Genomic DNA, 9203 nt, shown 5'->3' with positions numbered 1-9203 from the left:
ACCATTTCCTAACCAAAGATCAGGAAGATTTATTGCTATGGTTTCTTCTAAGAGTTTTATAGTTTTAGATCTTACATTTAAGTATATGATTCATTTTGTGTTCATTTTTGAGTATGGTGTGAGGTAGGGGTTAAATTCATGGTTTTGCATGACATATCCAATCATTCGAGTACCATTTATTGAAAGGCGATTTTTCTTCTCCATTGAATTTTCTTGGCAGATTTGTTACAATTCAGTTGACCATAAATGTAAGGGCTTGTTGCTGACTCTGAATTCAATTCCATTTATTTATGCCCATCCCCTGCTGTCTTGATTATTATTGCTTTGTAGTAAGTTTTGACATAAGGAATTCTAAGTTCTCAAATTTTCTTCTTTCTCAATTGTTTTAGCTGTGCTAAGTCCTTTCATTTTTATATGAATTTTCGCATCAGTTTGTCAACTTCTTCAAAAAACGCAGCTAAGACTTTTGACAGGATTGTGTTAAATCTGTAGATCAATTCAGGGAATTTTGCCATTTCATATTAAGTGTTTTAATCCATGAACATGGGATGGCTTTCCATTTATTTGGATCATCTTTAAAATTTGTCAACAAGGTTGCCTAAGTACAAATCCTGCACTTAACTGGGTTAAAATTATTCCTGAGTATTTTATTCTTTTTGATGCCATTTGAAATGGAAACTGGTTTCTTCATTTTATGTTTAGATTGTTCATTGATAATATGTAGAAATCCAGTTGACTTTTGTATATTGGTCTTCTGTGACATTGCTGAGTTTATTAATTTTAGTGTTCTATAGTGGATCCTTAGGATTTTCCATATAAATGTTATGTTATTTACACATAAAGATAGTTTTCTGTCTTCCCTTTAAATCTCTGTTTAAAATATTTTATTTCTGTTTATTGGCCATTTATTCTCAAAACAATTTTTAACAACAACAAAAAAATTCTACTCAGTTACTTAGGTCCTATTTGTCCTTTACCTCCCCTTTCTGTTTTGTGAAGGGGGTGATATTGGTGGATATTTTTTGTTCTGCTTTTGAATACTTACAGCCAAACAATACATCAATATAGAAATCCTCTTCTAACTTTTTGAGGTCATTATTACTATTTTGTTATTGTGAAAAAGGGACCAATGATCAGGAGTTATAGAATTTGATATTTAAAGTCATTATTGTTACTTTTTTACTGTAAATAAAGAACCAGTGATCAGGAGTTATAGAATTTGATATTTAGGTGGTAAATTTGAAATTTTGACCCAGTCTCCTTCAAGCTATGAGCCATGCTCTTCTCAGTACACTACACAAATTTGCTTTATAGTGGCTTAATAGGTATTTATTTATTTTCTGAAACAAAAATAAGTCTCTGCCATGAAATTAATATAAAATAATTTTGTGCAATATAAATTTTTCAGTGTATCAAATTAATTTTGACTGAGTTTTCCCTGTTACTATTTTTTTTTCTTTCAAAGGAAAAAAATGTCCAAATTTTAGTATCCTGACCTTGTTTACGTTACTTGGTTGTCAGAAGTAACTGTTTTTTTCCTTCATGCTTGAGCAGATTCATTGCTGCTTTATACTTCACTGAAGCACTACAGCTATAAGAACATTTTGATGAGGAAATAAAGTCCGTTGAATTGAGTTAACCATTGCCGCAGTCACAAAGTCTCAGGGCAAAAAAAAAAGCAATAATCATCTGGCACCCTTTCATGAATGAAAGAGCCCAGGAAAGTGTAGAATAATAAATTCAACAATTTGAAATTAAACTAATAGATAGTTTAGTGTTAGCCTTCAAATGAAAGCATCTCAAGATTTTACAAATCTATTCTAAGTCCTTACCTCATACCAAAATGATTGCCTTTGTATTATGCCACATAATTTGTATAACTGTTGACCTTAAAAAAAAAACAAAACAAATGGGGAATAAAACTATAAACAATACAATAACATTAAATATATGAGGATTAAATAAATATTCTTGAAACAAGGATCAAAGTATCCTATTCTTTTGTACCATTTATATTCTCTTCAGAGAATATTTGTCAAACATGTTATCTATAGATATTGTTGCTGTACACTATAATATGAATAGGCTAAAGGTAGTATAATGTGGTTTCTGGTGGTTCTTTTTTTTTTTTTATTTTGTTAGAGGGGAAAGTGGGGAAGGGGCAGAGGGAGAGGGAGAGAGAAAATCCCAAGAAGGCTCCACCCTCAGTGCAGAGCCTGATGTGGGGCTTGATCTCATAACCCTGAGATCATGACCTGAGCCAAAATCAAGAGTGGGATGCTTAACCGACTGAGCCACCTGGGCGCCCCTCTGGTGGCTCTTTATGAACTTTAGGTATTACCTGCTATCATTAGAATTCTTTGCTATCATTGTGAAGTTGTACTTTTATTTAACTTGAAATTATCTTACTTTTTACTTAAATAGGTAAATTTTAATCAGTGTAAATGTATATATTTAGCCATATATTTATATACACGTATATATATATGTATATATATACACTCATATACAGATACATATTGCTAATGTCATATCATAGCTATCACATAAAAAATAACTCAGCACTTGCTTAAAGTGAAAGTTTTGCTTTTGGTAGACTCAGGATCATTTATCACCAGTAACATGCATTCAGTACTTTGGATAAACACTATTGTAGATCTACCCTTTTGTCCAAATAGCTACACCGGCAAGAAACAGGAAATCCCAACATGGCAGTCATGAAACATTTTTGTGTAATGAGGGTAATATTTTAAGCAATAGATTAATGAATAGGTTTGTGGAATTATGATGGTGGGACCAAATGTCAAAGAAAGGTCTTGCAGTAGGAGAATAAGGAAAATGGAGAATGGCACAGAAAAACCTAGTCTAGGAATGTGCCAGAGTTTACCAGTGGGTTTTTTTTTTTAAGATTTATTTATTTATTTATTTGAGAGAGAGAGAGGGAGCAAGAACCAGGAGGGGGAGGGGGAGAGGGAGAATCCCAAGCAGACTCCAAGCTGAGTGTGGAGCCAGACTCAGGGCTTGATCCCAGGACCCTGGGATCATGACCTGAGCTGAAGGCAGATGCTTAATGACTGAGCCACCCAGGCTCCCCAAGCCTGTGTTACTTTGAAAGTTCTAAATGGATAGCAGTGTTTCTACTGCCCTTAGGTTTGGGTTATCTATAGTTTTAAATGTCTGCTAATGTTAAAGAATTTTTCAGTTCTGTTCATCATGTCTCATTAGGACATAGGTGACTTTATTTTAAAATTAAACTGGGCTTTTAAAGACTATTTTTCTGACAATATACAAGTTATACATAGCATACCAACCCTGCTGGCTATTGCATTTATAAAACATCATTATATGATGGTTCAAGGGCTGGGCAAAATACTGCTGCAAGGATTATATACTCTTATTACATTTAATGTAATGTAAAAATATGTTATATTTCAAGTAGCATTTATCATGTCATGAGTAATTTTCAATGCCATTAACAACCTTAAAACGGTAAAGTCATGCTGTGGTGCCCATATGAGATGTCCAATAGAAAAAAATCAAATTATGATCGATGTTTGCAATCTTTATACCCCAAATAGCATTTATTATGTGCGGCCCAAAGATACACACTATTGAATTTAAAATAGATGAAAGACTACCTTGTTTTCAACAGTGCTGGAAGATTCATATGTACAACCCTAGTTGAGGCCATTGGTGGAGATTGATATTTGTCATTATTACAGTAATTTGAATTCAAGTTCACAGCCAAATATAAAGGGAATTTTTTTCTTCCTTTGAAGATTTGCAACCTTACAATAGCAAACAAGCAAACCCATCTGTTATGATATGGAAAATACTTAGTATTGTAGATCTCAGAAAGGACAGATGAAATAATAACAGTTTTTCAGAGCTTATCCAAAGTACTATGAAACTTTTCTGACCTACAGCTCTACACCATATAATAAGAGATGCAGCATGACTTTTTAGGACAAAATGTGTCTGGGTATTCAGGCCCTGAGGAGGCAGTTGGTTACAGGTGAGGTCCTAGAGTCAAAATTCTTGGAGCGCATCCTCGTTTGACCACTTACTAAGCTGTAACCCTGAGCAAGTTACTCAGCGACTTTACACTTCAGTATCTAATTTTTAGATTTGTTTAAAATTAAATGTCATTATAGTTGCAAAGTACTTATAAATAGTATAAATAATAAATGATGACATTTATAGACATTTTTACTTTAAAGTTTCAGGTTATTTTTCTGCTCGGTATTGTGCTGAATATTCAATCGTTATTCACTGATCAACTGATCGTAGCCTAGGTTGGCCCAGTGGGTTTTCTTTGTGATGGTTCGTTTCCAAACAGATTGCTAATGTGTAAGGTGGTTTGGATGATGACTACAGCTTTCTTCTCATTAAGCTGCTACTTTTCACTGGGAGGAAGACATGGAAGAAGGAGAATAGGTGTTGAGTCTAGAGGGAATGCAGTAGGGGCTGTAAAGCTACTGAATATCTCAGTCCCGATTACCTGGAAAAGTTGGTCTTACGGACATCAGCTTGGGACACGAATTAAAAACACGCTTCTACATTAGTCAGGTAATTATGTAATTGGCTGTCTTCAGAAAATGACTTCAGGTAATTTTCAGGATTTTGCACTGGTAAAAAGACTTCGCCTCCCCTGTACCCGGCCTCTGAGAAAGAACAAATTCATGAACGTGAAATACTCATCTAATAGGCTATACTACATTGTTATCAATGGGTTGTAATTGCAAAAAGCACACTCATTTGTGAATAAACTTTCACGCCTATAGCCAAAATAAATCGTTAGCTCATGCATCATTGCCAATCCCTCTTTGTAATTTCTGAGCAGATATTTGAAATTATAGGGAAGCAAATCCAAAAGAACATTTGAGGGGTATTTTAATGAAACGGCATCACTAAGTCTGCTGATGTATCAGGCACTGGAAATACAGAGAGAAGCACAAGAGCTTTTCTTTCCTTGGAGGAAGATAGCACCCACAATATTTTATGATGAGGTCTGAGACACTGTATCTTCCACACCATGACCAATGCTCCAGCATTGCTACGTATATATATGGGCCAAGATTACCCTGGATCTGCTGCTGAGCCTGCGCCTGCTTGAGGGGCATTAACTCATTCTCTTCCCACAGTAACACTGGAGAGAAGTACCATTTTGTTCCTAATTTACACAAGAAAGAATGCTATAGGAGACAAAGGAACTCCGAACCAAATTTGTTATCTATATTTAGCAACTGAATAGCTCCATAAACAACTCCATAAAATGAAAAATGACCTCCTCCCAGAGTTACGTTATTTTCTCATCCGTTTGTTATTCTGACTCAATTTACTTTTATTTTCACTTAATCCTGTTTCTTCAAAAATGCACCTTTAAACCATCTCACATCTTATTTATGAGGTAGGAAATGTATACAGTTTTCTCCATTGGTTTTTGTGATACAGTAGCCTCCTGGGCTTCCCCCCCCACCCCCCCAACCAATTTTTAAGGACTTCTTTAGATATTCTGCAGACTCCTAACTATCCATTGAATACAGATTTTCACATGGCTGGAGACAGTCTCCACTTTCTGCACTATATGCAATTTTGTCCTTAATTTCTAGCAATACACAACTGAGTCATACTTTATTATCTCTTGTTCTGTTCTTGCTTTGGAGTGCAAAGCTAATATGTTTATCCATCTTTTAGAAATCTCATGGTGGAACTTTACCAATTTACTCATTATTTCTATCCCTGTCTACCAGTGAAAGAAAACAAAATTATGATTGTCTTTCAGTAAATAATGCCACCATTGAGCCACTTTGTCAGACTGTTAGAAGATGCCTATCTTTCCTTCACTGTACTTTCCACCTCCATCTCTGGAGCATTCCCAGATCCATCTACTTTTCTTAATGCCCATCGCCAACACTCTAGTTCAAGGTACCTAGCACACTTTCCTTGCACTTCTGAAAATACCTCCTAACTAGCTGACCTACAAACATAAGCTCTGACACTGAATTCTAGTACACTGAAGTCAAAGTGACCTTTTCAGTGATAAGAATCTTCTCAGTGGCTTCTGGTACCGCCATTGATAAGGAGAGAAGACTCCTTAAAATGGCCCACAGGGTCCAGCATTGTCTGGGTCCTAACAGCCACTGTTAGTTTCATTTCCTTATAGTTATTACGATCCTCCCTGCCCCAGGACATTTCCACATGCTCTTCCCTCTGCCTGGAATGCTTCCTCCCCAACCCTCTATCCCTCTTTGATTAATGTAAGTCTGTTTCATCCTTTATGTTTCTTCTGCCTGGATCAATTTCCCAGTTATAGGCTGCTATGGTATCATGAACCTTTAAGTCATAACTTTTTTTGTAGTAGCAAATTTGATATGTACATATTTTTATATATCTTTAAGATTTTATTTATTTGAGAGAGAGAGTGTGTGTAAGACAGAGCACAAGCAGGGGGAGTTGCAGAGGGAGGGGGACAAGCAGACTTCCTGCTGAGCAGGGAGCTGACGCAGGGCTCAATCCCAGGACCCTGAGATCATGACCTGAGTCGAAGGCAGATGCTTAACTTACTGAGCCACCCAGGTGCCCTGATATATATATTTATTATATATATAATATATATATATAATAAATATATATAATAAATATATAAATATATATAATAAATATATAAATATATAAATATATATAAATAAATATATAATAAATAAATATATATAATATATATATAAATATATATAATAAATAAATATATATATAAATATATATATAAATATATATATATTTAATGTTTTACTAGATAGATGAGAAGTAATTGTACAATACATAAGTTTTTTCCTGGATTTATAAGTAATTTGGTGGCAAGTTGGTTATATAAATTTATGTTATCTATAGCAGAATACACATGATGTATTTAAATAAAGTTACCTCTGATTATTTTTGAAAGTAGATAGGGGTAAAAATAAATCTTTCTAGAGTATGCTACATATGATACACAATACTTCTCATTTGAAGAGCTCCTGTTTCTTTATCAGTTTGGAAAATGATACCCAAAGGTGACATCTGACTACAGTTTAGAAGTTTGGAGAAAGAGTATATGCTAGATCTGTGCTTAACCAATAGTCACATATGGTTATTTATATATAAATTAAAATTTTTTTAAGTTAAATAATTTAAACATACAGTTTTTTGGCTACTGTAGTCATAGTGCAAGGACTTAACAGCCACAACTAATTAGACAGCGTAGATATAGAATATCACTGTCATCCCGGAAAATAGTCACTCACAGCATTGCCCTAGACAGCTCCTACTCAGGATAGAAATTTTAAGTGAAATTAGAAAAAAACATAACTGAAGGATTTCTGAGGTAAAATTAATTGCTTTCGAAGCAAGAGCTCTTAGAGAAGTTAGAAATAAATTTTAATGAATTTCCCTTAAGCAGTTTGTGCTGCCTTGTAAAATACAGTCGTATCTTTCTGAAAGCCCCTTTCTCCTCAGAGAATTCTATTTACAGATATGTTAAATTTTCCTGATGTTTTCTACAAGGTAAATTGAATAACAAATTCAAAACCTACCATTACACTGAAGAATGCAGTTATAATAAAATTGGACTTAAAAAATGCTAGGTTCTAAGCTTTATTTTGAAAGTATGTTCTTGTTTAGAATTTAGGGTTTTCTATTAAAAATGTGTTACACAGATAAGACCTCTATCCCTTTCGTCCCTGTTTATTTTTATAAGGGACTCTTTTCACATCTTTTCTTGTTACTAGTTGGGATATTGGAAGTCAAAGGTACACTTTAATTTCCCACAGAATAAAGTTGAAACTCCACATGAAAACTTTTAATGATATGAAATCATTCATTTGACATTTTCACCAATCCTGTCCTTTGTGTTAAATCTAGTGCTAGATTCTAATGGGAAGGAGGAGGAAGCATTATCTGGGAGAAGGAAGGCACTGCACAAGACAAAGTGTTATAGGGTAGAGGTAATAGTTTGAGCAAAGGACGGAGAGGAGCAATGTATGTAGAACTTCACATGACTCAGTCTGGCTGAATTATGACATAATTAGCCCTATGTGTATTTTATGCATAGAGAAATGGATGCAGAGTAGAAACACGCTCATGCTGTTGTGGAGAGTTACTATCAGAGAACAGAAAAGCAGAAACAAAATTCCTTGAGTGTGAACCCACTGTTTATCCCAGTAAAACTTCATTTCCCTAAAAGATGGGAAGCCTCTAGAGACGACACTCATCAATACTACCTCTGAGACGTGGGAAATAGAGAAATTCTTTGGCACATCAGATTAATGACTTGGATTCAAGAGTATGACAGTTGGGTTGGAAAAGGTTGCACAGGATGGGGCACTGAATTTGAAATCGGAGCAACTGTACCAAGTTCTCGCTCTGCCTCTAGTAGCCATGAAACCGCAGACTGGTCTTCAGTCTCTGGATCTAAGTATTTTAGTCTGCAAAGTAGTCCTAAAAACAGCAATATCCAGCTCATACAGAGGACCTAGGTGAACTGGATTTTCAGAGGTTCCATATAATCTAGAGTTTTATGATATTCCCTAGGGGGTAAAAGTGGATATATCCCAAAAGATGGAACCATGTATGAATAGATGAAGAATCAGGAAGGAGTATTTGGGGACAGATGAGAATGTTAGTGTGGTGGGAAAATAGGATGTGGATACCTATGTGCCTACCAGGTCAGTGGGAGTTGGCGGAGTGGTGAGAGATGAAGTTGAAGAACTACTTTGGGGTCACTGAACCGAGTACACCTCAAGGATGGAAACTTGCTATGATCTCTATGTTGTTGGTGGCCTAGCAGTGAGCCCACACACTTACAGCCATGCTTTTGAAATACATAGATGGATGGATGGATAGATGAGTGAAAGAGTGGATAGATGGATATTGAATACATTTAGCTGAAGTAAGAGCATTATGTCTAAGGCTCCTAGTTTTAGTTTTATTCTTGGGCTAGTTAAGGTACTGCCAAAATGGAGACCAAACTCAAGGTATTCAGCACTTTGGGTTGCAGCTATAAATTCCTGAGAGAGCCACAGGATCCCAAAGCTTCCCCTAGTTAGAAGTTCATTCATTCATTTATTCATGTATTATTTCAGAAATATTTTTGAGAAACAACTAAATGCTAGGCACTATTTTAGATACTGGGGATAAAAGAATGAACAAGATATAGTGGTTACCTT

Source organism: Leptonychotes weddellii, chromosome 7, assembly GCF_054177405.1.
Source record: "Leptonychotes weddellii isolate Sample4059 chromosome 7, ASM5417740v2, whole genome shotgun sequence".
In the NCBI taxonomy this organism is placed as follows: Eukaryota; Metazoa; Chordata; class Mammalia; order Carnivora; family Phocidae; genus Leptonychotes; species Leptonychotes weddellii.
Note: the sequence above shows the minus strand (reverse complement) of the source record.